Below are 27,182 nucleotides of genomic sequence, written 5' to 3'. Positions count from 1 at the left end.
ACAGGAACAGGTTTTTTTTTTTTTTTTTAATGTAGTTAGTTTTTGGAATTTAGCGCTCCTACAAAACAGTAGGCTCTGACGCATTTCAAGAGCACATCTGTCGATTCGCAGTGTTTCGTTATTTTCAACGAGTTCCTAGCACTCTTCGTCCGCGCTTTCTTGTTCAAACTGAGTTCATTACTGTAATTTCGCATCTTACGTTTAATACAGTAGTTTAAAATGCTTGTGGAAGCATCTTTGTCGCACCTGAGAGTTTGTATGAAAAGAGGGCTGGCAGGTGTAGTGACGTACAATCTAAAAAGAGAGAAGGAGCCAACAGCACCCGGTGTTCCCAGGCGGTCACCCATCCAAGTACTAACCGGGCCCGATGTTGCTTAACTTCGGTGATCGGACGAGAACCGGTGTATTCAACATGGTATGGCCGTTGGCGTCGTTATACTGTAGCTGCACGGCAGAAGAAGGCTTCGCCTCTCCTCCTAACACAAGCAATCGCTTTTTTCGGTGGCACATTTGACGCAAAGCACGTCCTTCCACCTCGAAGGCGACGCGCCGCCACGTGGGTCGGACGCACAACACAGCTGCTCGTTGCACCGCCTGTCATTCGTTTGGTTCGTGCGGCCTCCGACACTCGCGGGAGACGCACCTTGTTATCGTTATCCGGCGCAGGGCTTGCGCGCGGCCGGGCGGCTTGGGGACTCGCGGGGTGTGGCAGTGTCCTGCTGGACCGAGGGAAGCGTTCTCACCTGCCTGACACGCGTCGCGCTTCCAGATATTTGCGTAATTCGCACGGTGCATTCTCGGCTGTCCCCTTCCGTCCCGACTTGTCCCGACTTTGCTCGACTGCCGCTCGCTGCCGCTCGGGTCGCGGTCCGTAATGACAGCACAAGCACGAGAAACATCTGCGAGATGGGCGCGGGCCGAACCGGCGTGTCCGAGGCGCCGTGTGCGTCCGTTCGGAGCTACCAGAGCAGCTCTGTGCTGCGCCGTGCCGTGGAAAGGTGCGAAAACATGCACACAAGACACAGGCTGTTGGACAAAGTATCCCTCTCTTGTAGCGACGAAAGGTAAATTTTTGTTTACAAATTTGCCGTTGTGCACTGCTACAAAACAATATGCCCTGACGTATTTCACAACATTTCTGTCACTTCATACTGTTTTGTTATTTCCAGAGACTCTTTGGAAGTCTTCCTTGGCGCACTCTTTTCAAACTGAGTTCCTTAATATCGTATCTTACGATAGTTTAAAATCAGTATGGAAGCATCTTTGTCACATGAGAAAGGTAGCATGAAAAAAGGGCTGGCAGGGGTAGCGACAAGAAAGCAAGAAATGAAGACAGCCAGAGTTCCCAAGCGGTCGCCGATCCGAATACTAACGTTGTTGCTTATCATCGGTGGTCGGACAGGAACAGGTTTTTTTTTTTTTTTTTTAATGTAGTTAGTTTTTGGAATTTAGCGCTCCTACAAAACAGTAGGCTCTGACGCATTTCAAGAGCACATCTGTCGATTCGCAGTGTTTCGTTATTTTCAACGAGTTCCTAGCACTCTTCGTCCGCGCTTTCTTGTTCAAACTGAGTTCATTACTGTAATTTCGCATCTTACGTTTAATACAGTAGTTTAAAATGCTTGTGGAAGCATCTTTGTCGCACCTGAGAGTTTGTATGAAAAGAGGGCTGGCAGGTGTAGTGACGTACAATCTAAAAAGAGAGAAGGAGCCAACAGCACCCGGTGTTCCCAGGCGGTCACCCATCCAAGTACTAACCGGGCCCGATGTTGCTTAACTTCGGTGATCGGACGAGAACCGGTGTATTCAACATGGTATGGCCGTTGGCGTCGTTATACTGTAGCTGCACGGCAGAAGAAGGCTTCGCCTCTCCTCCTAACACAAGCAATCGCTTTTTTCGGTGGCACATTTGACGCAAAGCACGTCCTTCCACCTCGAAGGCGACGCGCCGCCACGTGGGTCGGACGCACAACACAGCTGCTCGTTGCACCGCCTGTCATTCGTTTGGTTCGTGCGGCCTCCGACACTCGCGGGAGACGCACCTTGTTATCGTTATCCGGCGCAGGGCTTGCGCGCGGCCGGGCGGCTTGGGGACTCGCGGGGTGTGGCAGTGTCCTGCTGGACCGAGGGAAGCGTTCTCACCTGCCTGACACGCGTCGCGCTTCCAGATATTTGCGTAATTCGCACGGAGCATTCTCGGCTGTCCCCTTCCGTCCCGACTTGTCCCGACTTTGCTCGACTGCCGCTCGCTGCCGCTCGGGTCGCGGTCCGTAATGACAGCACAAGCACGAGAAACATCTGCGAGATGGGCGCGGGCCGAACCGGCGTGTCCGAGGCGCCGTGTGCGTCCGTTCGGAGCTACCAGAGCAGCTCTGTGCTGCGCCGTGCCGTGGAAAGGTGCGAAAACATGCACACAAGACACAGGCTGTTGGACAAAGTATCCCTCTCTTGTAGCGACGAAAGGTAAATTTTTGTTTACAAATTTGCCGTTGTGCACTGCTACAAAACAATATGCCCTGACGTATTTCACAACATTTCTGTCACTTCATACTGTTTTGTTATTTCCAGAGACTCTTTGGAAGTCTTCCTTGGCGCACTCTTTTCAAACTGAGTTCCTTAATATCGTATCTTACGATAGTTTAAAATCAGTATGGAAGCATCTTTGTCACATGAGAAAGGTAGCATGAAAAAAGGGCTGGCAGGGGTAGCGACAAGAAAGCAAGAAATGAAGACAGCCAGAGTTCCCAAGCGGTCGCCGATCCGAATACTAACGTTGTTGCTTATCATCGGTGGTCGGACAGGAACAGGTTTTTTTTTTTTTTTTTAATGTAGTTAGTTTTTGGAATTTAGCGCTCCTACAAAACAGTAGGCTCTGACGCATTTCAAGAGCACATCTGTCGATTCGCAGTGTTTCGTTATTTTCAACGAGTTCCTAGCACTCTTCGTCCGCGCTTTCTTGTTCAAACTGAGTTCATTACTGTAATTTCGCATCTTACGTTTAATACAGTAGTTTAAAATGCTTGTGGAAGCATCTTTGTCGCACCTGAGAGTTTGTATGAAAAGAGGGCTGGCAGGTGTAGTGACGTACAATCTAAAAAGAGAGAAGGAGCCAACAGCACCCGGTGTTCCCAGGCGGTCACCCATCCAAGTACTAACCGGGCCCGATGTTGCTTAACTTCGGTGATCGGACGAGAACCGGTGTATTCAACATGGTATGGCCGTTGGCGTCGTTATACTGTAGCTGCACGGCAGAAGAAGGCTTCGCCTCTCCTCCTAACACAAGCAATCGCTTTTTTCGGTGGCACATTTGACGCAAAGCACGTCCTTCCACCTCGAAGGCGACGCGCCGCCACGTGGGTCGGACGCACAACACAGCTGCTCGTTGCACCGCCTGTCATTCGTTTGGTTCGTGCGGCCTCCGACACTCGCGGGAGACGCACCTTGTTATCGTTATCCGGCGCAGGGCTTGCGCGCGGCCGGGCGGCTTGGGGACTCGCGGGGTGTGGCAGTGTCCTGCTGGACCGAGGGAAGCGTTCTCACCTGCCTGACACGCGTCGCGCTTCCAGATATTTGCGTAATTCGCACGGTGCATTCTCGGCTGTCCCCTTCCGTCCCGACTTGTCCCGACTTTGCTCGACTGCCGCTCGCTGCCGCTCGGGTCGCGGTCCGTAATGACAGCACAAGCACGAGAAACATCTGCGAGATGGGCGCGGGCCGAACCGGCGTGTCCGAGGCGCCGTGTGCGTCCGTTCGGAGCTACCAGAGCAGCTCTGTGCTGCGCCGTGCCGTGGAAAGGTGCGAAAACATGCACACAAGACACAGGCTGTTGGACAAAGTATCCCTCTCTTGTAGCGACGAAAGGTAAATTTTTGTTTACAAATTTGCCGTTGTGCACTGCTACAAAACAATATGCCCTGACGTATTTCACAACATTTCTGTCACTTCATACTGTTTTGTTATTTCCAGAGACTCTTTGGAAGTCTTCCTTGGCGCACTCTTTTCAAACTGAGTTCCTTAATATCGTATCTTACGATAGTTTAAAATCAGTATGGAAGCATCTTTGTCACATGAGAAAGGTAGCATGAAAAAAGGGCTGGCAGGGGTAGCGACAAGAAAGCAAGAAATGAAGACAGCCAGAGTTCCCAAGCGGTCGCCGATCCGAATACTAACGTTGTTGCTTATCATCGGTGGTCGGACAGGAACAGGTTTTTTTTTTTTTTTTAATGTAGTTAGTTTTTGGAATTTAGCGCTCCTACAAAACAGTAGGCTCTGACGCATTTCAAGAGCACATCTGTCGATTCGCAGTGTTTCGTTATTTTCAACGAGTTCCTAGCACTCTTCGTCCGCGCTTTCTTGTTCAAACTGAGTTCATTACTGTAATTTCGCATCTTACGTTTAATACAGTAGTTTAAAATGCTTGTGGAAGCATCTTTGTCGCACCTGAGAGTTTGTATGAAAAGAGGGCTGGCAGGTGTAGTGACGTACAATCTAAAAAGAGAGAAGGAGCCAACAGCACCCGGTGTTCCCAGGCGGTCACCCATCCAAGTACTAACCGGGCCCGATGTTGCTTAACTTCGGTGATCGGACGAGAACCGGTGTATTCAACATGGTATGGCCGTTGGCGTCGTTATACTGTAGCTGCACGGCAGAAGAAGGCTTCGCCTCTCCTCCTAACACAAGCAATCGCTTTTTTCGGTGGCACATTTGACGCAAAGCACGTCCTTCCACCTCGAAGGCGACGCGCCGCCACGTGGGTCGGACGCACAACACAGCTGCTCGTTGCACCGCCTGTCATTCGTTTGGTTCGTGCGGCCTCCGACACTCGCGGGAGACGCACCTTGTTATCGTTATCCGGCGCAGGGCTTGCGCGCGGCCGGGCGGCTTGGGGACTCGCGGGGTGTGGCAGTGTCCTGCTGGACCGAGGGAAGCGTTCTCACCTGCCTGACACGCGTCGCGCTTCCAGATATTTGCGTAATTCGCACGGTGCATTCTCGGCTGTCCCCTTCCGTCCCGACTTGTCCCGACTTTGCTCGACTGCCGCTCGCTGCCGCTCGGGTCGCGGTCCGTAATGACAGCACAAGCACGAGAAACATCTGCGAGATGGGCGCGGGCCGAACCGGCGTGTCCGAGGCGCCGTGTGCGTCCGTTCGGAGCTACCAGAGCAGCTCTGTGCTGCGCCGTGCCGTGGAAAGGTGCGAAAACATGCACACAAGACACAGGCTGTTGGACAAAGTATCCCTCTCTTGTAGCGACGAAAGGTAAATTTTTGTTTACAAATTTGCCGTTGTGCACTGCTACAAAACAATATGCCCTGACGTATTTCACAACATTTCTGTCACTTCATACTGTTTTGTTATTTCCAGAGACTCTTTGGAAGTCTTCCTTGGCGCACTCTTTTCAAACTGAGTTCCTTAATATCGTATCTTACGATAGTTTAAAATCAGTATGGAAGCATCTTTGTCACATGAGAAAGGTAGCATGAAAAAAGGGCTGGCAGGGGTAGCGACAAGAAAGCAAGAAATGAAGACAGCCAGAGTTCCCAAGCGGTCGCCGATCCGAATACTAACGTTGTTGCTTATCATCGGTGGTCGGACAGGAACAGGTTTTTTTTTTTTTTAATGTAGTTAGTTTTTGGAATTTAGCGCTCCTACAAAACAGTAGGCTCTGACGCATTTCAAGAGCACATCTGTCGATTCGCAGTGTTTCGTTATTTTCAACGAGTTCCTAGCACTCTTCGTCCGCGCTTTCTTGTTCAAACTGAGTTCATTACTGTAATTTCGCATCTTACGTTTAATACAGTAGTTTAAAATGCTTGTGGAAGCATCTTTGTCGCACCTGAGAGTTTGTATGAAAAGAGGGCTGGCAGGTGTAGTGACGTACAATCTAAAAAGAGAGAAGGAGCCAACAGCACCCGGTGTTCCCAGGCGGTCACCCATCCAAGTACTAACCGGGCCCGATGTTGCTTAACTTCGGTGATCGGACGAGAACCGGTGTATTCAACATGGTATGGCCGTTGGCGTCGTTATACTGTAGCTGCACGGCAGAAGAAGGCTTCGCCTCTCCTCCTAACACAAGCAATCGCTTTTTTCGGTGGCACATTTGACGCAAAGCACGTCCTTCCACCTCGAAGGCGACGCGCCGCCACGTGGGTCGGACGCACAACACAGCTGCTCGTTGCACCGCCTGTCATTCGTTTGGTTCGTGCGGCCTCCGACACTCGCGGGAGACGCACCTTGTTATCGTTATCCGGCGCAGGGCTTGCGCGCGGCCGGGCGGCTTGGGGACTCGCGGGGTGTGGCAGTGTCCTGCTGGACCGAGGGAAGCGTTCTCACCTGCCTGACACGCGTCGCGCTTCCAGATATTTGCGTAATTCGCACGGAGCATTCTCGGCTGTCCCCTTCCGTCCCGACTTGTCCCGACTTTGCTCGACTGCCGCTCGCTGCCGCTCGGGTCGCGGTCCGTAATGACAGCACAAGCACGAGAAACATCTGCGAGATGGGCGCGGGCCGAACCGGCGTGTCCGAGGCGCCGTGTGCGTCCGTTCGGAGCTACCAGAGCAGCTCTGTGCTGCGCCGTGCCGTGGAAAGGTGCGAAAACATGCACACAAGACACAGGCTGTTGGACAAAGTATCCCTCTCTTGTAGCGACGAAAGGTAAATTTTTGTTTACAAATTTGCCGTTGTGCACTGCTACAAAACAATATGCCCTGACGTATTTCACAACATTTCTGTCACTTCATACTGTTTTGTTATTTCCAGAGACTCTTTGGAAGTCTTCCTTGGCGCACTCTTTTCAAACTGAGTTCCTTAATATCGTATCTTACGATAGTTTAAAATCAGTATGGAAGCATCTTTGTCACATGAGAAAGGTAGCATGAAAAAAGGGCTGGCAGGGGTAGCGACAAGAAAGCAAGAAATGAAGACAGCCAGAGTTCCCAAGCGGTCGCCGATCCGAATACTAACGTTGTTGCTTATCATCGGTGGTCGGACAGGAACAGGTTTTTTTTTTTTTTTAATGTAGTTAGTTTTTGGAATTTAGCGCTCCTACAAAACAGTAGGCTCTGACGCATTTCAAGAGCACATCTGTCGATTCGCAGTGTTTCGTTATTTTCAACGAGTTCCTAGCACTCTTCGTCCGCGCTTTCTTGTTCAAACTGAGTTCATTACTGTAATTTCGCATCTTACGTTTAATACAGTAGTTTAAAATGCTTGTGGAAGCATCTTTGTCGCACCTGAGAGTTTGTATGAAAAGAGGGCTGGCAGGTGTAGTGACGTACAATCTAAAAAGAGAGAAGGAGCCAACAGCACCCGGTGTTCCCAGGCGGTCACCCATCCAAGTACTAACCGGGCCCGATGTTGCTTAACTTCGGTGATCGGACGAGAACCGGTGTATTCAACATGGTATGGCCGTTGGCGTCGTTATACTGTAGCTGCACGGCAGAAAAAGGCTTCGCCTCTACTCCTAACACAAGCAATCGCTTTTTTCGGTGGCACATTTGACGCAAAGCACGTCCTTCCACCTCGAAGGCGACGCGCCGCCACGTGGGTCGGACGCACAACACAGCTGCTCGTTGCACCGCCTGTCATTCGTTTGGTTCGTGCGGCCTCCGACACTCGCGGGAGACGCACCTTGTTATCGTTATCCGGCGCAGGGCTTGCGCGCGGCCGGGCGGCTTGGGGACTCGCGGGGTGTGGCAGTGTCCTGCTGGACCGAGGGAAGCGTTCTCACCTGCCTGACACGCGTCGCGCTTCCAGATATTTGCGTAATTCGCACGGTGCATTCTCGGCTGTCCCCTTCCGTCCCGACTTGTCCCGACTTTGCTCGACTGCCGCTCGCTGCCGCTCGGGTCGCGGTCCGTAATGACAGCACAAGCACGAGAAACATCTGCGAGATGGGCGCGGGCCGAACCGGCGTGTCCGAGGCGCCGTGTGCGTCCGTTCGGAGCTACCAGAGCAGCTCTGTGCTGCGCCGTGCCGTGGAAAGGTGCGAAAACATGCACACAAGACACAGGCTGTTGGACAAAGTATCCCTCTCTTGTAGCGACGAAAGGTAAATTTTTGTTTACAAATTTGCCGTTGTGCACTGCTACAAAACAATATGCCCTGACGTATTTCACAACATTTCTGTCACTTCATACTGTTTTGTTATTTCCAGAGACTCTTTGGAAGTCTTCCTTGGCGCACTCTTTTCAAACTGAGTTCCTTAATATCGTATCTTACGATAGTTTAAAATCAGTATGGAAGCATCTTTGTCACATGAGAAAGGTAGCATGAAAAAAGGGCTGGCAGGGGTAGCGACAAGAAAGCAAGAAATGAAGACAGCCAGAGTTCCCAAGCGGTCGCCGATCCGAATACTAACGTTGTTGCTTATCATCGGTGGTCGGACAGGAACAGGTTTTTTTTTTTTTTAATGTAGTTAGTTTTTGGAATTTAGCGCTCCTACAAAACAGTAGGCTCTGACGCATTTCAAGAGCACATCTGTCGATTCGCAGTGTTTCGTTATTTTCAACGAGTTCCTAGCACTCTTCGTCCGCGCTTTCTTGTTCAAACTGAGTTCATTACTGTAATTTCGCATCTTACGTTTAATACAGTAGTTTAAAATGCTTGTGGAAGCATCTTTGTCGCACCTGAGAGTTTGTATGAAAAGAGGGCTGGCAGGTGTAGTGACGTACAATCTAAAAAGAGAGAAGGAGCCAACAGCACCCGGTGTTCCCAGGCGGTCACCCATCCAAGTACTAACCGGGCCCGATGTTGCTTAACTTCGGTGATCGGACGAGAACCGGTGTATTCAACATGGTATGGCCGTTGGCGTCGTTATACTGTAGCTGCACGGCAGAAGAAGGCTTCGCCTCTCCTCCTAACACAAGCAATCGCTTTTTTCGGTGGCACATTTGACGCAAAGCACGTCCTTCCACCTCGAAGGCGACGCGCCGCCACGTGGGTCGGACGCACAACACAGCTGCTCGTTGCACCGCCTGTCATTCGTTTGGTTCGTGCGGCCTCCGACACTCGCGGGAGACGCACCTTGTTATCGTTATCCGGCGCAGGGCTTGCGCGCGGCCGGGCGGCTTGGGGACTCGCGGGGTGTGGCAGTGTCCTGCTGGACCGAGGGAAGCGTTCTCACCTGCCTGACACGCGTCGCGCTTCCAGATATTTGCGTAATTCGCACGGAGCATTCTCGGCTGTCCCCTTCCGTCCCGACTTGTCCCGACTTTGCTCGACTGCCGCTCGCTGCCGCTCGGGTCGCGGTCCGTAATGACAGCACAAGCACGAGAAACATCTGCGAGATGGGCGCGGGCCGAACCGGCGTGTCCGAGGCGCCGTGTGCGTCCGTTCGGAGCTACCAGAGCAGCTCTGTGCTGCGCCGTGCCGTGGAAAGGTGCGAAAACATGCACACAAGACACAGGCTGTTGGACAAAGTATCCCTCTCTTGTAGCGACGAAAGGTAAATTTTTGTTTACAAATTTGCCGTTGTGCACTGCTACAAAACAATATGCCCTGACGTATTTCACAACATTTCTGTCACTTCATACTGTTTTGTTATTTCCAGAGACTCTTTGGAAGTCTTCCTTGGCGCACTCTTTTCAAACTGAGTTCCTTAATATCGTATCTTACGATAGTTTAAAATCAGTATGGAAGCATCTTTGTCACATGAGAAAGGTAGCATGAAAAAAGGGCTGGCAGGGGTAGCGACAAGAAAGCAAGAAATGAAGACAGCCAGAGTTCCCAAGCGGTCGCCGATCCGAATACTAACGTTGTTGCTTATCATCGGTGGTCGGACAGGAACAGGTTTTTTTTTTTTTTTAATGTAGTTAGTTTTTGGAATTTAGCGCTCCTACAAAACAGTAGGCTCTGACGCATTTCAAGAGCACATCTGTCGATTCGCAGTGTTTCGTTATTTTCAACGAGTTCCTAGCACTCTTCGTCCGCGCTTTCTTGTTCAAACTGAGTTCATTACTGTAATTTCGCATCTTACGTTTAATACAGTAGTTTAAAATGCTTGTGGAAGCATCTTTGTCGCACCTGAGAGTTTGTATGAAAAGAGGGCTGGCAGGTGTAGTGACGTACAATCTAAAAAGAGAGAAGGAGCCAACAGCACCCGGTGTTCCCAGGCGGTCACCCATCCAAGTACTAACCGGGCCCGATGTTGCTTAACTTCGGTGATCGGACGAGAACCGGTGTATTCAACATGGTATGGCCGTTGGCGTCGTTATACTGTAGCTGCACGGCAGAAGAAGGCTTCGCCTCTCCTCCTAACACAAGCAATCGCTTTTTTCGGTGGCACATTTGACGCAAAGCACGTCCTTCCACCTCGAAGGCGACGCGCCGCCACGTGGGTCGGACGCACAACACAGCTGCTCGTTGCACCGCCTGTCATTCGTTTGGTTCGTGCGGCCTCCGACACTCGCGGGAGACGCACCTTGTTATCGTTATCCGGCGCAGGGCTTGCGCGCGGCCGGGCGGCTTGGGGACTCGCGGGGTGTGGCAGTGTCCTGCTGGACCGAGGGAAGCGTTCTCACCTGCCTGACACGCGTCGCGCTTCCAGATATTTGCGTAATTCGCACGGAGCATTCTCGGCTGTCCCCTTCCGTCCCGACTTGTCCCGACTTTGCTCGACTGCCGCTCGCTGCCGCTCGGGTCGCGGTCCGTAATGACAGCACAAGCACGAGAAACATCTGCGAGATGGGCGCGGGCCGAACCGGCGTGTCCGAGGCGCCGTGTGCGTCCGTTCGGAGCTACCAGAGCAGCTCTGTGCTGCGCCGTGCCGTGGAAAGGTGCGAAAACATGCACACAAGACACAGGCTGTTGGACAAAGTATCCCTCTCTTGTAGCGACGAAAGGTAAATTTTTGTTTACAAATTTGCCGTTGTGCACTGCTACAAAACAATATGCCCTGACGTATTTCACAACATTTCTGTCACTTCATACTGTTTTGTTATTTCCAGAGACTCTTTGGAAGTCTTCCTTGGCGCACTCTTTTCAAACTGAGTTCCTTAATATCGTATCTTACGATAGTTTAAAATCAGTATGGAAGCATCTTTGTCACATGAGAAAGGTAGCATGAAAAAAGGGCTGGCAGGGGTAGCGACAAGAAAGCAAGAAATGAAGACAGCCAGAGTTCCCAAGCGGTCGCCGATCCGAATACTAACGTTGTTGCTTATCATCGGTGGTCGGACAGGAACAGGTTTTTTTTTTTTTTTAATGTAGTTAGTTTTTGGAATTTAGCGCTCCTACAAAACAGTAGGCTCTGACGCATTTCAAGAGCACATCTGTCGATTCGCAGTGTTTCGTTATTTTCAACGAGTTCCTAGCACTCTTCGTCCGCGCTTTCTTGTTCAAACTGAGTTCATTACTGTAATTTCGCATCTTACGTTTAATACAGTAGTTTAAAATGCTTGTGGAAGCATCTTTGTCGCACCTGAGAGTTTGTATGAAAAGAGGGCTGGCAGGTGTAGTGACGTACAATCTAAAAAGAGAGAAGGAGCCAACAGCACCCGGTGTTCCCAGGCGGTCACCCATCCAAGTACTAACCGGGCCCGATGTTGCTTAACTTCGGTGATCGGACGGGAACCGGTGTATTCAACATGGTATGGCCGTTGGCGTCGTTATACTGTAGCTGCACGGCAGAAGAAGGCTTCGCCTCTCCTCCTAACACAAGCAATCGCTTTTTTCGGTGGCACATTTGACGCAAAGCACGTCCTTCCACCTCGAAGGCGACGCGCCGCCACGTGGGTCGGACGCACAACACAGCTGCTCGTTGCACCGCCTGTCATTCGTTTGGTTCGTGCGGCCTCCGACACTCGCGGGAGACGCACCTTGTTATCGTTATCCGGCGCAGGGCTTGCGCGCGGCCGGGCGGCTTGGGGACTCGCGGGGTGTGGCAGTGTCCTGCTGGACCGAGGGAAGCGTTCTCACCTGCCTGACACGCGTCGCGCTTCCAGATATTTGCGTAATTCGCACGGAGCATTCTCGGCTGTCCCCTTCCGTCCCGACTTGTCCCGACTTTGCTCGACTGCCGCTCGCTGCCGCTCGGGTCGCGGTCCGTAATGACAGCACAAGCACGAGAAACATCTGCGAGATGGGCGCGGGCCGAACCGGCGTGTCCGAGGCGCCGTGTGCGTCCGTTCGGAGCTACCAGAGCAGCTCTGTGCTGCGCCGTGCCGTGGAAAGGTGCGAAAACATGCACACAAGACACAGGCTGTTGGACAAAGTATCCCTCTCTTGTAGCGACGAAAGGTAAATTTTTGTTTACAAATTTGCCGTTGTGCACTGCTACAAAACAATATGCCCTGACGTATTTCACAACATTTCTGTCACTTCATACTGTTTTGTTATTTCCAGAGACTCTTTGGAAGTCTTCCTTGGCGCACTCTTTTCAAACTGAGTTCCTTAATATCGTATCTTACGATAGTTTAAAATCAGTATGGAAGCATCTTTGTCACATGAGAAAGGTAGCATGAAAAAAGGGCTGGCAGGGGTAGCGACAAGAAAGCAAGAAATGAAGACAGCCAGAGTTCCCAAGCGGTCGCCGATCCGAATACTAACGTTGTTGCTTATCATCGGTGGTCGGACAGGAACAGGTTTTTTTTTTTTTTTTAATGTAGTTAGTTTTTGGAATTTAGCGCTCCTACAAAACAGTAGGCTCTGACGCATTTCAAGAGCACATCTGTCGATTCGCAGTGTTTCGTTATTTTCAACGAGTTCCTAGCACTCTTCGTCCGCGCTTTCTTGTTCAAACTGAGTTCATTACTGTAATTTCGCATCTTACGTTTAATACAGTAGTTTAAAATGCTTGTGGAAGCATCTTTGTCGCACCTGAGAGTTTGTATGAAAAGAGGGCTGGCAGGTGTAGTGACGTACAATCTAAAAAGAGAGAAGGAGCCAACAGCACCCGGTGTTCCCAGGCGGTCACCCATCCAAGTACTAACCGGGCCCGATGTTGCTTAACTTCGGTGATCGGACGAGAACCGGTGTATTCAACATGGTATGGCCGTTGGCGTCGTTATACTGTAGCTGCACGGCAGAAGAAGGCTTCGCCTCTCCTCCTAACACAAGCAATCGCTTTTTTCGGTGGCACATTTGACGCAAAGCACGTCCTTCCACCTCGAAGGCGACGCGCCGCCACGTGGGTCGGACGCACAACACAGCTGCTCGTTGCACCGCCTGTCATTCGTTTGGTTCGTGCGGCCTCCGACACTCGCGGGAGACGCACCTTGTTATCGTTATCCGGCGCAGGGCTTGCGCGCGGCCGGGCGGCTTGGGGACTCGCGGGGTGTGGCAGTGTCCTGCTGGACCGAGGGAAGCGTTCTCACCTGCCTGACACGCGTCGCGCTTCCAGATATTTGCGTAATTCGCACGGAGCATTCTCGGCTGTCCCCTTCCGTCCCGACTTGTCCCGACTTTGCTCGACTGCCGCTCGCTGCCGCTCGGGTCGCGGTCCGTAATGACAGCACAAGCACGAGAAACATCTGCGAGATGGGCGCGGGCCGAACCGGCGTGTCCGAGGCGCCGTGTGCGTCCGTTCGGAGCTACCAGAGCAGCTCTGTGCTGCGCCGTGCCGTGGAAAGGTGCGAAAACATGCACACAAGACACAGGCTGTTGGACAAAGTATCCCTCTCTTGTAGCGACGAAAGGTAAATTTTTGTTTACAAATTTGCCGTTGTGCACTGCTACAAAACAATATGCCCTGACGTATTTCACAACATTTCTGTCACTTCATACTGTTTTGTTATTTCCAGAGACTCTTTGGAAGTCTTCCTTGGCGCACTCTTTTCAAACTGAGTTCCTTAATATCGTATCTTACGATAGTTTAAAATCAGTATGGAAGCATCTTTGTCACATGAGAAAGGTAGCATGAAAAAAGGGCTGGCAGGGGTAGCGACAAGAAAGCAAGAAATGAAGACAGCCAGAGTTCCCAAGCGGTCGCCGATCCGAATACTAACGTTGTTGCTTATCATCGGTGGTCGGACAGGAACAGGTTTTTTTTTTTTTTAATGTAGTTAGTTTTTGGAATTTAGCGCTCCTACAAAACAGTAGGCTCTGACGCATTTCAAGAGCACATCTGTCGATTCGCAGTGTTTCGTTATTTTCAACGAGTTCCTAGCACTCTTCGTCCGCGCTTTCTTGTTCAAACTGAGTTCATTACTGTAATTTCGCATCTTACGTTTAATACAGTAGTTTAAAATGCTTGTGGAAGCATCTTTGTCGCACCTGAGAGTTTGTATGAAAAGAGGGCTGGCAGGTGTAGTGACGTACAATCTAAAAAGAGAGAAGGAGCCAACAGCACCCGGTGTTCCCAGGCGGTCACCCATCCAAGTACTAACCGGGCCCGATGTTGCTTAACTTCGGTGATCGGACGAGAACCGGTGTATTCAACATGGTATGGCCGTTGGCGTCGTTATACTGTAGCTGCACGGCAGAAGAAGGCTTCGCCTCTCCTCCTAACACAAGCAATCGCTTTTTTCGGTGGCACATTTGACGCAAAGCACGTCCTTCCACCTCGAAGGCGACGCGCCGCCACGTGGGTCGGACGCACAACACAGCTGCTCGTTGCACCGCCTGTCATTCGTTTGGTTCGTGCGGCCTCCGACACTCGCGGGAGACGCACCTTGTTATCGTTATCCGGCGCAGGGCTTGCGCGCGGCCGGGCGGCTTGGGGACTCGCGGGGTGTGGCAGTGTCCTGCTGGACCGAGGGAAGCGTTCTCACCTGCCTGACACGCGTCGCGCTTCCAGATATTTGCGTAATTCGCACGGAGCATTCTCGGCTGTCCCCTTCCGTCCCGACTTGTCCCGACTTTGCTCGACTGCCGCTCGCTGCCGCTCGGGTCGCGGTCCGTAATGACAGCACAAGCACGAGAAACATCTGCGAGATGGGCGCGGGCCGAACCGGCGTGTCCGAGGCGCCGTGTGCGTCCGTTCGGAGCTACCAGAGCAGCTCTGTGCTGCGCCGTGCCGTGGAAAGGTGCGAAAACATGCACACAAGACACAGGCTGTTGGACAAAGTATCCCTCTCTTGTAGCGACGAAAGGTAAATTTTTGTTTACAAATTTGCCGTTGTGCACTGCTACAAAACAATATGCCCTGACGTATTTCACAACATTTCTGTCACTTCATACTGTTTTGTTATTTCCAGAGACTCTTTGGAAGTCTTCCTTGGCGCACTCTTTTCAAACTGAGTTCCTTAATATCGTATCTTACGATAGTTTAAAATCAGTATGGAAGCATCTTTGTCACATGAGAAAGGTAGCATGAAAAAAGGGCTGGCAGGGGTAGCGACAAGAAAGCAAGAAATGAAGACAGCCAGAGTTCCCAAGCGGTCGCCGATCCGAATACTAACGTTGTTGCTTATCATCGGTGGTCGGACAGGAACAGGTTTTTTTTTTTTTTTAATGTAGTTAGTTTTTGGAATTTAGCGCTCCTACAAAACAGTAGGCTCTGACGCATTTCAAGAGCACATCTGTCGATTCGCAGTGTTTCGTTATTTTCAACGAGTTCCTAGCACTCTTCGTCCGCGCTTTCTTGTTCAAACTGAGTTCATTACTGTAATTTCGCATCTTACGTTTAATACAGTAGTTTAAAATGCTTGTGGAAGCATCTTTGTCGCACCTGAGAGTTTGTATGAAAAGAGGGCTGGCAGGTGTAGTGACGTACAATCTAAAAAGAGAGAAGGAGCCAACAGCACCCGGTGTTCCCAGGCGGTCACCCATCCAAGTACTAACCGGGCCCGATGTTGCTTAACTTCGGTGATCGGACGAGAACCGGTGTATTCAACATGGTATGGCCGTTGGCGTCGTTATACTGTAGCTGCACGGCAGAAGAAGGCTTCGCCTCTCCTCCTAACACAAGCAATCGCTTTTTTCGGTGGCACATTTGACGCAAAGCACGTCCTTCCACCTCGAAGGCGACGCGCCGCCACGTGGGTCGGACGCACAACACAGCTGCTCGTTGCACCGCCTGTCATTCGTTTGGTTCGTGCGGCCTCCGACACTCGCGGGAGACGCACCTTGTTATCGTTATCCGGCGCAGGGCTTGCGCGCGGCCGGGCGGCTTGGGGACTCGCGGGGTGTGGCAGTGTCCTGCTGGACCGAGGGAAGCGTTCTCACCTGCCTGACACGCGTCGCGCTTCCAGATATTTGCGTAATTCGCACGGAGCATTCTCGGCTGTCCCCTTCCGTCCCGACTTGTCCCGACTTTGCTCGACTGCCGCTCGCTGCCGCTCGGGTCGCGGTCCGTAATGACAGCACAAGCACGAGAAACATCTGCGAGATGGGCGCGGGCCGAACCGGCGTGTCCGAGGCGCCGTGTGCGTCCGTTCGGAGCTACCAGAGCAGCTCTGTGCTGCGCCGTGCCGTGGAAAGGTGCGAAAACATGCACACAAGACACAGGCTGTTGGACAAAGTATCCCTCTCTTGTAGCGACGAAAGGTAAATTTTTGTTTACAAATTTGCCGTTGTGCACTGCTACAAAACAATATGCCCTGACGTATTTCACAACATTTCTGTCACTTCATACTGTTTTGTTATTTCCAGAGACTCTTTGGAAGTCTTCCTTGGCGCACTCTTTTCAAACTGAGTTCCTTAATATCGTATCTTACGATAGTTTAAAATCAGTATGGAAGCATCTTTGTCACATGAGAAAGGTAGCATGAAAAAAGGGCTGGCAGGGGTAGCGACAAGAAAGCAAGAAATGAAGACAGCCAGAGTTCCCAAGCGGTCGCCGATCCGAATACTAACGTTGTTGCTTATCATCGGTGGTCGGACAGGAACAGGTTTTTTTTTTTTTTTAATGTAGTTAGTTTTTGGAATTTAGCGCTCCTACAAAACAGTAGGCTCTGACGCATTTCAAGAGCACATCTGTCGATTCGCAGTGTTTCGTTATTTTCAACGAGTTCCTAGCACTCTTCGTCCGCGCTTTCTTGTTCAAACTGAGTTCATTACTGTAATTTCGCATCTTACGTTTAATACAGTAGTTTAAAATGCTTGTGGAAGCATCTTTGTCGCACCTGAGAGTTTGTATGAAAAGAGGGCTGGCAGGTGTAGTGACGTACAATCTAAAAAGAGAGAAGGAGCCAACAGCACCCGGTGTTCCCAGGCGGTCACCCATCCAAGTACTAACCGGGCCCGATGTTGCTTAACTTCGGTGATCGGACGAGAACCGGTGTATTCAACATGGTATGGCCGTTGGCGTCGTTATACTGTAGCTGCACGGCAGAAGAAGGCTTCGCCTCTCCTCCTAACACAAGCAATCGCTTTTTTCGGTGGCACATTTGACGCAAAGCACGTCCTTCCACCTCGAAGGCGACGCGCCGCCACGTGGGTCGGACGCACAACACAGCTGCTCGTTGCACCGCCTGTCATTCGTTTGGTTCGTGCGGCCTCCGACACTCGCGGGAGACGCACCTTGTTATCGTTATCCGGCGCAGGGCTTGCGCGCGGCCGGGCGGCTTGGGGACTCGCGGGGTGTGGCAGTGTCCTGCTGGACCGAGGGAAGCGTTCTCACCTGCCTGACACGCGTCGCGCTTCCAGATATTTGCGTAATTCGCACGGAGCATTCTCGGCTGTCCCCTTCCGTCCCGACTTGTCCCGACTTTGCTCGACTGCCGCTCGCTGCCGCTCGGGTCGCGGTCCGTAATGACAGCACAAGCACGAGAAACATCTGCGAGATGGGCGCGGGCCGAACCGGCGTGTCCGAGGCGCCGTGTGCGTCCGTTCGGAGCTACCAGAGCAGCTCTGTGCTGCGCCGTGCCGTGGAAAGGTGCGAAAACATGCACACAAGACACAGGCTGTTGGACAAAGTATCCCTCTCTTGTAGCGACGAAAGGTAAATTTTTGTTTACAAATTTGCCGTTGTGCACTGCTACAAAACAATATGCCCTGACGTATTTCACAACATTTCTGTCACTTCATACTGTTTTGTTATTTCCAGAGACTCTTTGGAAGTCTTCCTTGGCGCACTCTTTTCAAACTGAGTTCCTTAATATCGTATCTTACGATAGTTTAAAATCAGTATGGAAGCATCTTTGTCACATGAGAAAGGTAGCATGAAAAAAGGGCTGGCAGGGGTAGCGACAAGAAAGCAAGAAATGAAGACAGCCAGAGTTCCCAAGCGGTCGCCGATCCGAATACTAACGTTGTTGCTTATCATCGGTGGTCGGACAGGAACAGGTTTTTTTTTTTTTTTAATGTAGTTAGTTTTTGGAATTTAGCGCTCCTACAAAACAGTAGGCTCTGACGCATTTCAAGAGCACATCTGTCGATTCGCAGTGTTTCGTTATTTTCAACGAGTTCCTAGCACTCTTCGTCCGCGCTTTCTTGTTCAAACTGAGTTCATTACTGTAATTTCGCATCTTACGTTTAATACAGTAGTTTAAAATGCTTGTGGAAGCATCTTTGTCGCACCTGAGAGTTTGTATGAAAAGAGGGCTGGCAGGTGTAGTGACGTACAATCTAAAAAGAGAGAAGGAGCCAACAGCACCCGGTGTTCCCAGGCGGTCACCCATCCAAGTACTAACCGGGCCCGATGTTGCTTAACTTCGGTGATCGGACGAGAACCGGTGTATTCAACATGGTATGGCCGTTGGCGTCGTTATACTGTAGCTGCACGGCAGAAGAAGGCTTCGCCTCTCCTCCTAACACAAGCAATCGCTTTTTTCGGTGGCACATTTGACGCAAAGCACGTCCTTCCACCTCGAAGGCGACGCGCCGCCACGTGGGTCGGACGCACAACACAGCTGCTCGTTGCACCGCCTGTCATTCGTTTGGTTCGTGCGGCCTCCGACACTCGCGGGAGACGCACCTTGTTATCGTTATCCGGCGCAGGGCTTGCGCGCGGCCGGGCGGCTTGGGGACTCGCGGGGTGTGGCAGTGTCCTGCTGGACCGAGGGAAGCGTTCTCACCTGCCTGACACGCGTCGCGCTTCCAGATATTTGCGTAATTCGCACGGAGCATTCTCGGCTGTCCCCTTCCGTCCCGACTTGTCCCGACTTTGCTCGACTGCCGCTCGCTGCCGCTCGGGTCGCGGTCCGTAATGACAGCACAAGCACGAGAAACATCTGCGAGATGGGCGCGGGCCGAACCGGCGTGTCCGAGGCGCCGTGTGCGTCCGTTCGGAGCTACCAGAGCAGCTCTGTGCTGCGCCGTGCCGTGGAAAGGTGCGAAAACATGCACACAAGACACAGGCTGTTGGACAAAGTATCCCTCTCTTGTAGCGACGAAAGGTAAATTTTTGTTTACAAATTTGCCGTTGTGCACTGCTACAAAACAATATGCCCTGACGTATTTCACAACATTTCTGTCACTTCATACTGTTTTGTTATTTCCAGAGACTCTTTGGAAGTCTTCCTTGGCGCACTCTTTTCAAACTGAGTTCCTTAATATCGTATCTTACGATAGTTTAAAATCAGTATGGAAGCATCTTTGTCACATGAGAAAGGTAGCATGAAAAAAGGGCTGGCAGGGGTAGCGACAAGAAAGCAAGAAATGAAGACAGCCAGAGTTCCCAAGCGGTCGCCGATCCGAATACTAACGTTGTTGCTTATCATCGGTGGTCGGACAGGAACAGGTTTTTTTTTTTTTTAATGTAGTTAGTTTTTGGAATTTAGCGCTCCTACAAAACAGTAGGCTCTGACGCATTTCAAGAGCACATCTGTCGATTCGCAGTGTTTCGTTATTTTCAACGAGTTCCTAGCACTCTTCGTCCGCGCTTTCTTGTTCAAACTGAGTTCATTACTGTAATTTCGCATCTTACGTTTAATACAGTAGTTTAAAATGCTTGTGGAAGCATCTTTGTCGCACCTGAGAGTTTGTATGAAAAGAGGGCTGGCAGGTGTAGTGACGTACAATCTAAAAAGAGAGAAGGAGCCAACAGCACCCGGTGTTCCCAGGCGGTCACCCATCCAAGTACTAACCGGGCCCGATGTTGCTTAACTTCGGTGATCGGACGAGAACCGGTGTATTCAACATGGTATGGCCGTTGGCGTCGTTATACTGTAGCTGCACGGCAGAAGAAGGCTTCGCCTCTCCTCCTAACACAAGCAATCGCTTTTTTCGGTGGCACATTTGACGCAAAGCACGTCCTTCCACCTCGAAGGCGACGCGCCGCCACGTGGGTCGGACGCACAACACAGCTGCTCGTTGCACCGCCTGTCATTCGTTTGGTTCGTGCGGCCTCCGACACTCGCGGGAGACGCACCTTGTTATCGTTATCCGGCGCAGGGCTTGCGCGCGGCCGGGCGGCTTGGGGACTCGCGGGGTGTGGCAGTGTCCTGCTGGACCGAGGGAAGCGTTCTCACCTGCCTGACACGCGTCGCGCTTCCAGATATTTGCGTAATTCGCACGGAGCATTCTCGGCTGTCCCCTTCCGTCCCGACTTGTCCCGACTTTGCTCGACTGCCGCTCGCTGCCGCTCGGGTCGCGGTCCGTAATGACAGCACAAGCACGAGAAACATCTGCGAGATGGGCGCGGGCCGAACCGGCGTGTCCGAGGCGCCGTGTGCGTCCGTTCGGAGCTACCAGAGCAGCTCTGTGCTGCGCCGTGCCGTGGAAAGGTGCGAAAACATGCACACAAGACACAGGCTGTTGGACAAAGTATCCCTCTCTTGTAGCGACGAAAGGTAAATTTTTGTTTACAAATTTGCCGTTGTGCACTGCTACAAAACAATATGCCCTGACGTATTTCACAACATTTCTGTCACTTCATACTGTTTTGTTATTTCCAGAGACTCTTTGGAAGTCTTCCTTGGCGCACTCTTTTCAAACTGAGTTCCTTAATATCGTATCTTACGATAGTTTAAAATCAGTATGGAAGCATCTTTGTCACATGAGAAAGGTAGCATGAAAAAAGGGCTGGCAGGGGTAGCGACAAGAAAGCAAGAAATGAAGACAGCCAGAGTTCCCAAGCGGTCGCCGATCCGAATACTAACGTTGTTGCTTATCATCGGTGGTCGGACAGGAACAGGTTTTTTTTTTTTTTTTAATGTAGTTAGTTTTTGGAATTTAGCGCTCCTACAAAACAGTAGGCTCTGACGCATTTCAAGAGCACATCTGTCGATTCGCAGTGTTTCGTTATTTTCAACGAGTTCCTAGCACTCTTCGTCCGCGCTTTCTTGTTCAAACTGAGTTCATTACTGTAATTTCGCATCTTACGTTTAATACAGTAGTTTAAAATGCTTGTGGAAGCATCTTTGTCGCACCTGAGAGTTTGTATGAAAAGAGGGCTGGCAGGTGTAGTGACGTACAATCTAAAAAGAGAGAAGGAGCCAACAGCACCCGGTGTTCCCAGGCGGTCACCCATCCAAGTACTAACCGGGCCCGATGTTGCTTAACTTCGGTGATCGGACGAGAACCGGTGTATTCAACATGGTATGGCCGTTGGCGTCGTTATACTGTAGCTGCACGGCAGAAGAAGGCTTCGCCTCTCCTCCTAACACAAGCAATCGCTTTTTTCGGTGGCACATTTGACGCAAAGCACGTCCTTCCACCTCGAAGGCGACGCGCCGCCACGTGGGTCGGACGCACAACACAGCTGCTCGTTGCACCGCCTGTCATTCGTTTGGTTCGTGCGGCCTCCGACACTCGCGGGAGACGCACCTTGTTATCGTTATCCGGCGCAGGGCTTGCGCGCGGCCGGGCGGCTTGGGGACTCGCGGGGTGTGGCAGTGTCCTGCTGGACCGAGGGAAGCGTTCTCACCTGCCTGACACGCGTCGCGCTTCCAGATATTTGCGTAATTCGCACGGAGCATTCTCGGCTGTCCCCTTCCGTCCCGACTTGTCCCGACTTTGCTCGACTGCCGCTCGCTGCCGCTCGGGTCGCGGTCCGTAATGACAGCACAAGCACGAGAAACATCTGCGAGATGGGCGCGGGCCGAACCGGCGTGTCCGAGGCGCCGTGTGCGTCCGTTCGGAGCTACCAGAGCAGCTCTGTGCTGCGCCGTGCCGTGGAAAGGTGCGAAAACATGCACACAAGACACAGGCTGTTGGACAAAGTATCCCTCTCTTGTAGCGACGAAAGGTAAATTTTTGTTTACAAATTTGCCGTTGTGCACTGCTACAAAACAATATGCCCTGACGTATTTCACAACATTTCTGTCACTTCATACTGTTTTGTTATTTCCAGAGACTCTTTGGAAGTCTTCCTTGGCGCACTCTTTTCAAACTGAGTTCCTTAATATCGTATCTTACGATAGTTTAAAATCAGTATGGAAGCATCTTTGTCACATGAGAAAGGTAGCATGAAAAAAGGGCTGGCAGGGGTAGCGACAAGAAAGCAAGAAATGAAGACAGCCAGAGTTCCCAAGCGGTCGCCGATCCGAATACTAACGTTGTTGCTTATCATCGGTGGTCGGACAGGAACAGGTTTTTTTTTTTTTTTTAATGTAGTTAGTTTTTGGAATTTAGCGCTCCTACAAAACAGTAGGCTCTGACGCATTTCAAGAGCACATCTGTCGATTCGCAGTGTTTCGTTATTTTCAACGAGTTCCTAGCACTCTTCGTCCGCGCTTTCTTGTTCAAACTGAGTTCATTACTGTAATTTCGCATCTTACGTTTAATACAGTAGTTTAAAATGCTTGTGGAAGCATCTTTGTCGCACCTGAGAGTTTGTATGAAAAGAGGGCTGGCAGGTGTAGTGACGTACAATCTAAAAAGAGAGAAGGAGCCAACAGCACCCGGTGTTCCCAGGCGGTCACCCATCCAAGTACTAACCGGGCCCGATGTTGCTTAACTTCGGTGATCGGACGAGAACCGGTGTATTCAACATGGTATGGCCGTTGGCGTCGTTATACTGTAGCTGCACGGCAGAAGAAGGCTTCGCCTCTCCTCCTAACACAAGCAATCGCTTTTTTCGGTGGCACATTTGACGCAAAGCACGTCCTTCCACCTCGAAGGCGACGCGCCGCCACGTGGGTCGGACGCACAACACAGCTGCTCGTTGCACCGCCTGTCATTCGTTTGGTTCGTGCGGCCTCCGACACTCGCGGGAGACGCACCTTGTTATCGTTATCCGGCGCAGGGCTTGCGCGCGGCCGGGCGGCTTGGGGACTCGCGGGGTGTGGCAGTGTCCTGCTGGACCGAGGGAAGCGTTCTCACCTGCCTGACACGCGTCGCGCTTCCAGATATTTGCGTAATTCGCACGGAGCATTCTCGGCTGTCCCCTTCCGTCCCGACTTGTCCCGACTTTGCTCGACTGCCGCTCGCTGCCGCTCGGGTCGCGGTCCGTAATGACAGCACAAGCACGAGAAACATCTGCGAGATGGGCGCGGGCCGAACCGGCGTGTCCGAGGCGCCGTGTGCGTCCGTTCGGAGCTACCAGAGCAGCTCTGTGCTGCGCCGTGCCGTGGAAAGGTGCGAAAACATGCACACAAGACACAGGCTGTTGGACAAAGTATCCCTCTCTTGTAGCGACGAAAGGTAAATTTTTGTTTACAAATTTGCCGTTGTGCACTGCTACAAAACAATATGCCCTGACGTATTTCACAACATTTCTGTCACTTCATACTGTTTTGTTATTTCCAGAGACTCTTTGGAAGTCTTCCTTGGCGCACTCTTTTCAAACTGAGTTCCTTAATATCGTATCTTACGATAGTTTAAAATCAGTATGGAAGCATCTTTGTCACATGAGAAAGGTAGCATGAAAAAAGGGCTGGCAGGGGTAGCGACAAGAAAGCAAGAAATGAAGACAGCCAGAGTTCCCAAGCGGTCGCCGATCCGAATACTAACGTTGTTGCTTATCATCGGTGGTCGGACAGGAACAGGTTTTTTTTTTTTTTTTAATGTAGTTAGTTTTTGGAATTTAGCGCTCCTACAAAACAGTAGGCTCTGACGCATTTCAAGAGCACATCTGTCGATTCGCAGTGTTTCGTTATTTTCAACGAGTTCCTAGCACTCTTCGTCCGCGCTTTCTTGTTCAAACTGAGTTCATTACTGTAATTTCGCATCTTACGTTTAATACAGTAGTTTAAAATGCTTGTGGAAGCATCTTTGTCGCACCTGAGAGTTTGTATGAAAAGAGGGCTGGCAGGTGTAGTGACGTACAATCTAAAAAGAGAGAAGGAGCCAACAGCACCCGGTGTTCCCAGGCGGTCACCCATCCAAGTACTAACCGGGCCCGATGTTGCTTAACTTCGGTGATCGGACGAGAACCGGTGTATTCAACATGGTATGGCCGTTGGCGTCGTTATACTGTAGCTGCACGGCAGAAGAAGGCTTCGCCTCTCCTCCTAACACAAGCAATCGCTTTTTTCGGTGGCACATTTGACGCAAAGCACGTCCTTCCACCTCGAAGGCGACGCGCCGCCACGTGGGTCGGACGCACAACACAGCTGCTCGTTGCACCGCCTGTCATTCGTTTGGTTCGTGCGGCCTCCGACACTCGCGGGAGACGCACCTTGTTATCGTTATCCGGCGCAGGGCTTGCGCGCGGCCGGGCGGCTTGGGGACTCGCGGGGTGTGGCAGTGTCCTGCTGGACCGAGGGAAGCGTTCTCACCTGCCTGACACGCGTCGCGCTTCCAGATATTTGCGTAATTCGCACGGAGCATTCTCGGCTGTCCCCTTCCGTCCCGACTTGTCCCGACTTTGCTCGACTGCCGCTCGCTGCCGCTCGGGTCGCGGTCCGTAATGACAGCACAAGCACGAGAAACATCTGCGAGATGGGCGCGGGCCGAACCGGCGTGTCCGAGGCGCCGTGTGCGTCCGTTCGGAGCTACCAGAGCAGCTCTGTGCTGCGCCGTGCCGTGGAAAGGTGCGAAAACATGCACACAAGACACAGGCTGTTGGACAAAGTATCCCTCTCTTGTAGCGACGAAAGGTAAATTTTTGTTTACAAATTTGCCGTTGTGCACTGCTACAAAACAATATGCCCTGACGTATTTCACAACATTTCTGTCACTTCATACTGTTTTGTTATTTCCAGAGACTCTTTGGAAGTCTTCCTTGGCGCACTCTTTTCAAACTGAGTTCCTTAATATCGTATCTTACGATAGTTTAAAATCAGTATGGAAGCATCTTTGTCACATGAGAAAGGTAGCATGAAAAAAGGGCTGGCAGGGGTAGCGACAAGAAAGCAAGAAATGAAGACAGCCAGAGTTCCCAAGCGGTCGCCGATCCGAATACTAACGTTGTTGCTTATCATCGGTGGTCGGACAGGAACAGGTTTTTTTTTTTTTTTAATGTAGTTAGTTTTTGGAATTTAGCGCTCCTACAAAACAGTAGGCTCTGACGCATTTCAAGAGCACATCTGTCGATTCGCAGTGTTTCGTTATTTTCAACGAGTTCCTAGCACTCTTCGTCCGCGCTTTCTTGTTCAAACTGAGTTCATTACTGTAATTTCGCATCTTACGTTTAATACAGTAGTTTAAAATGCTTGTGGAAGCATCTTTGTCGCACCTGAGAGTTTGTATGAAAAGAGGGCTGGCAGGTGTAGTGACGTACAATCTAAAAAGAGAGAAGGAGCCAACAGCACCCGGTGTTCCCAGGCGGTCACCCATCCAAGTACTAACCGGGCCCGATGTTGCTTAACTTCGGTGATCGGACGAGAACCGGTGTATTCAACATGGTATGGCCGTTGGCGTCGTTATACTGTAGCTGCACGGCAGAAGAAGGCTTCGCCTCTCCTCCTAACACAAGCAATCGCTTTTTTCGGTGGCACATTTGACGCAAAGCACGTCCTTCCACCTCGAAGGCGACGCGCCGCCACGTGGGTCGGACGCACAACACAGCTGCTCGTTGCACCGCCTGTCATTCGTTTGGTTCGTGCGGCCTCCGACACTCGCGGGAGACGCACCTTGTTATCGTTATCCGGCGCAGGGCTTGCGCGCGGCCGGGCGGCTTGGGGACTCGCGGGGTGTGGCAGTGTCCTGCTGGACCGAGGGAAGCGTTCTCACCTGCCTGACACGCGTCGCGCTTCCAGATATTTGCGTAATTCACACGGAGCATTCTCGGCTGTCCCCTTCCGTCCCGACTTGTCCCGACTTTGCTCGACTGCCGCTCGCTGCCGCTCGGGTCGCGGTCCGTAATGACAGCACAAGCACGAGAAACATCTGCGAGATGGGCGCGGGCCGAACCGGCGTGTCCGAGGCGCCGTGTGCGTCCGTTCGGAGCTACCAGAGCAGCTCTGTGCTGCGCCGTGCCGTGGAAAGGTGCGAAAACATGCACACAAGACACAGGCTGTTGGACAAAGTATCCCTCTCTTGTAGCGACGAAAGGTAAATTTTTGTTTACAAATTTGCCGTTGTGCACTGCTACAAAACAATATGCCCTGACGTATTTCACAACATTTCTGTCACTTCATACTGTTTTGTTATTTCCAGAGACTCTTTGGAAGTCTTCCTTGGCGCACTCTTTTCAAACTGAGTTCCTTAATATCGTATCTTACGATAGTTTAAAATCAGTATGGAAGCATCTTTGTCACATGAGAAAGGTAGCATGAAAAAAGGGCTGGCAGGGGTAGCGACAAGAAAGCAAGAAATGAAGACAGCCAGAGTTCCCAAGCGGTCGCCGATCCGAATACTAACGTTGTTGCTTATCATCGGTGGTCGGACAGGAACAGGTTTTTTTTTTTTTTTAATGTAGTTAGTTTTTGGAATTTAGCGCTCCTACAAAACAGTAGGCTCTGACGCATTTCAAGAGCACATCTGTCGATTCGCAGTGTTTCGTTATTTTCAACGAGTTCCTAGCACTCTTCGTCCGCGCTTTCTTGTTCAAACTGAGTTCATTACTGTAATTTCGCATCTTACGTTTAATACAGTAGTTTAAAATGCTTGTGGAAGCATCTTTGTCGCACCTGAGAGTTTGTATGAAAAGAGGGCTGGCAGGTGTAGTGACGTACAATCTAAAAAGAGAGAAGGAGCCAACAGCACCCGGTGTTCCCAGGCGGTCACCCATCCAAGTACTAACCGGGCCCGATGTTGCTTAACTTCGGTGATCGGACGAGAACCGGTGTATTCAACATGGTATGGCCGTTGGCGTCGTTATACTGTAGCTGCACGGCAGAAGAAGGCTTCGCCTCTCCTCCTAACACAAGCAATCGCTTTTTTCGGTGGCACATTTGACGCAAAGCACGTCCTTCCACCTCGAAGGCGACGCGCCGCCACGTGGGTCGGACGCACAACACAGCTGCTCGTTGCACCGCCTGTCATTCGTTTGGTTCGTGCGGCCTCCGACACTCGCGGGAGACGCACCTTGTTATC

The 27,182-nt window shown here is 51.4% G+C and overlaps 20 non-coding genes across 20 annotated transcripts; all 20 read right to left on the bottom strand.

Annotated features, from left to right (window-relative positions):
• Nucleotides 1–310: 310 nt before the first annotated feature.
• LOC126356475 (5S ribosomal RNA) lies at nt 311–429 on the bottom strand. The gene has a single exon (XR_007565737.1). It is a non-coding gene; the product is annotated as a 5S ribosomal RNA (ribosomal RNA).
• A 1,280-nt stretch (nt 430–1,709) lies between these two features.
• LOC126356474 (5S ribosomal RNA) lies at nt 1,710–1,828 on the bottom strand. Its single transcript, XR_007565736.1, has one exon. It is a non-coding gene; the product is annotated as a 5S ribosomal RNA (ribosomal RNA).
• Nucleotides 1,829–3,107: 1,279 nt separating this feature from the next.
• On the bottom strand, nt 3,108–3,226 carry LOC126356472 (5S ribosomal RNA). Its single transcript, XR_007565735.1, has one exon. It is a non-coding gene; the product is annotated as a 5S ribosomal RNA (ribosomal RNA).
• Nucleotides 3,227–4,504: 1,278 nt separating this feature from the next.
• LOC126356471 (5S ribosomal RNA) lies at nt 4,505–4,623 on the bottom strand. Its single transcript, XR_007565734.1, has one exon. It is a non-coding gene; the product is annotated as a 5S ribosomal RNA (ribosomal RNA).
• Nucleotides 4,624–5,899: 1,276 nt separating this feature from the next.
• On the bottom strand, nt 5,900–6,018 carry LOC126356469 (5S ribosomal RNA). Its single transcript, XR_007565732.1, has one exon. It is a non-coding gene; the product is annotated as a 5S ribosomal RNA (ribosomal RNA).
• A 1,277-nt stretch (nt 6,019–7,295) lies between these two features.
• LOC126356468 (5S ribosomal RNA) lies at nt 7,296–7,414 on the bottom strand. The gene has a single exon (XR_007565731.1). It is a non-coding gene; the product is annotated as a 5S ribosomal RNA (ribosomal RNA).
• A 1,276-nt stretch (nt 7,415–8,690) lies between these two features.
• Nucleotides 8,691–8,809, bottom strand: LOC126356467 (5S ribosomal RNA). Its single transcript, XR_007565730.1, has one exon. It is a non-coding gene; the product is annotated as a 5S ribosomal RNA (ribosomal RNA).
• Nucleotides 8,810–10,086: 1,277 nt separating this feature from the next.
• LOC126356466 (5S ribosomal RNA) lies at nt 10,087–10,205 on the bottom strand. The gene has a single exon (XR_007565729.1). It is a non-coding gene; the product is annotated as a 5S ribosomal RNA (ribosomal RNA).
• Nucleotides 10,206–11,482: 1,277 nt separating this feature from the next.
• On the bottom strand, nt 11,483–11,601 carry LOC126356372 (5S ribosomal RNA). Its single transcript, XR_007565638.1, has one exon. It is a non-coding gene; the product is annotated as a 5S ribosomal RNA (ribosomal RNA).
• A 1,278-nt stretch (nt 11,602–12,879) lies between these two features.
• LOC126356465 (5S ribosomal RNA) lies at nt 12,880–12,998 on the bottom strand. The gene has a single exon (XR_007565728.1). It is a non-coding gene; the product is annotated as a 5S ribosomal RNA (ribosomal RNA).
• A 1,276-nt stretch (nt 12,999–14,274) lies between these two features.
• LOC126356464 (5S ribosomal RNA) lies at nt 14,275–14,393 on the bottom strand. The gene has a single exon (XR_007565727.1). It is a non-coding gene; the product is annotated as a 5S ribosomal RNA (ribosomal RNA).
• A 1,277-nt stretch (nt 14,394–15,670) lies between these two features.
• On the bottom strand, nt 15,671–15,789 carry LOC126356463 (5S ribosomal RNA). Its single transcript, XR_007565726.1, has one exon. It is a non-coding gene; the product is annotated as a 5S ribosomal RNA (ribosomal RNA).
• A 1,277-nt stretch (nt 15,790–17,066) lies between these two features.
• On the bottom strand, nt 17,067–17,185 carry LOC126356462 (5S ribosomal RNA). The gene has a single exon (XR_007565725.1). It is a non-coding gene; the product is annotated as a 5S ribosomal RNA (ribosomal RNA).
• A 1,277-nt stretch (nt 17,186–18,462) lies between these two features.
• LOC126356461 (5S ribosomal RNA) lies at nt 18,463–18,581 on the bottom strand. Its single transcript, XR_007565724.1, has one exon. It is a non-coding gene; the product is annotated as a 5S ribosomal RNA (ribosomal RNA).
• A 1,276-nt stretch (nt 18,582–19,857) lies between these two features.
• LOC126356460 (5S ribosomal RNA) lies at nt 19,858–19,976 on the bottom strand. Its single transcript, XR_007565723.1, has one exon. It is a non-coding gene; the product is annotated as a 5S ribosomal RNA (ribosomal RNA).
• A 1,278-nt stretch (nt 19,977–21,254) lies between these two features.
• Nucleotides 21,255–21,373, bottom strand: LOC126356458 (5S ribosomal RNA). The gene has a single exon (XR_007565721.1). It is a non-coding gene; the product is annotated as a 5S ribosomal RNA (ribosomal RNA).
• Nucleotides 21,374–22,651: 1,278 nt separating this feature from the next.
• Nucleotides 22,652–22,770, bottom strand: LOC126356457 (5S ribosomal RNA). Its single transcript, XR_007565720.1, has one exon. It is a non-coding gene; the product is annotated as a 5S ribosomal RNA (ribosomal RNA).
• Nucleotides 22,771–24,048: 1,278 nt separating this feature from the next.
• Nucleotides 24,049–24,167, bottom strand: LOC126356456 (5S ribosomal RNA). Its single transcript, XR_007565719.1, has one exon. It is a non-coding gene; the product is annotated as a 5S ribosomal RNA (ribosomal RNA).
• Nucleotides 24,168–25,444: 1,277 nt separating this feature from the next.
• LOC126356455 (5S ribosomal RNA) lies at nt 25,445–25,563 on the bottom strand. The gene has a single exon (XR_007565718.1). It is a non-coding gene; the product is annotated as a 5S ribosomal RNA (ribosomal RNA).
• A 1,277-nt stretch (nt 25,564–26,840) lies between these two features.
• LOC126356454 (5S ribosomal RNA) lies at nt 26,841–26,959 on the bottom strand. The gene has a single exon (XR_007565717.1). It is a non-coding gene; the product is annotated as a 5S ribosomal RNA (ribosomal RNA).
• Nucleotides 26,960–27,182: the final 223 nt, after the last annotated feature.

The sequence above is a fragment of the Schistocerca gregaria genome, chromosome 3 (assembly GCF_023897955.1).
Source record: "Schistocerca gregaria isolate iqSchGreg1 chromosome 3, iqSchGreg1.2, whole genome shotgun sequence".
Lineage (NCBI taxonomy): Eukaryota > Metazoa > Arthropoda > Insecta > Orthoptera > Acrididae > Schistocerca > Schistocerca gregaria.
Note: the sequence above shows the minus strand (reverse complement) of the source record. Positions and strands in the feature narration are given on the sequence as shown.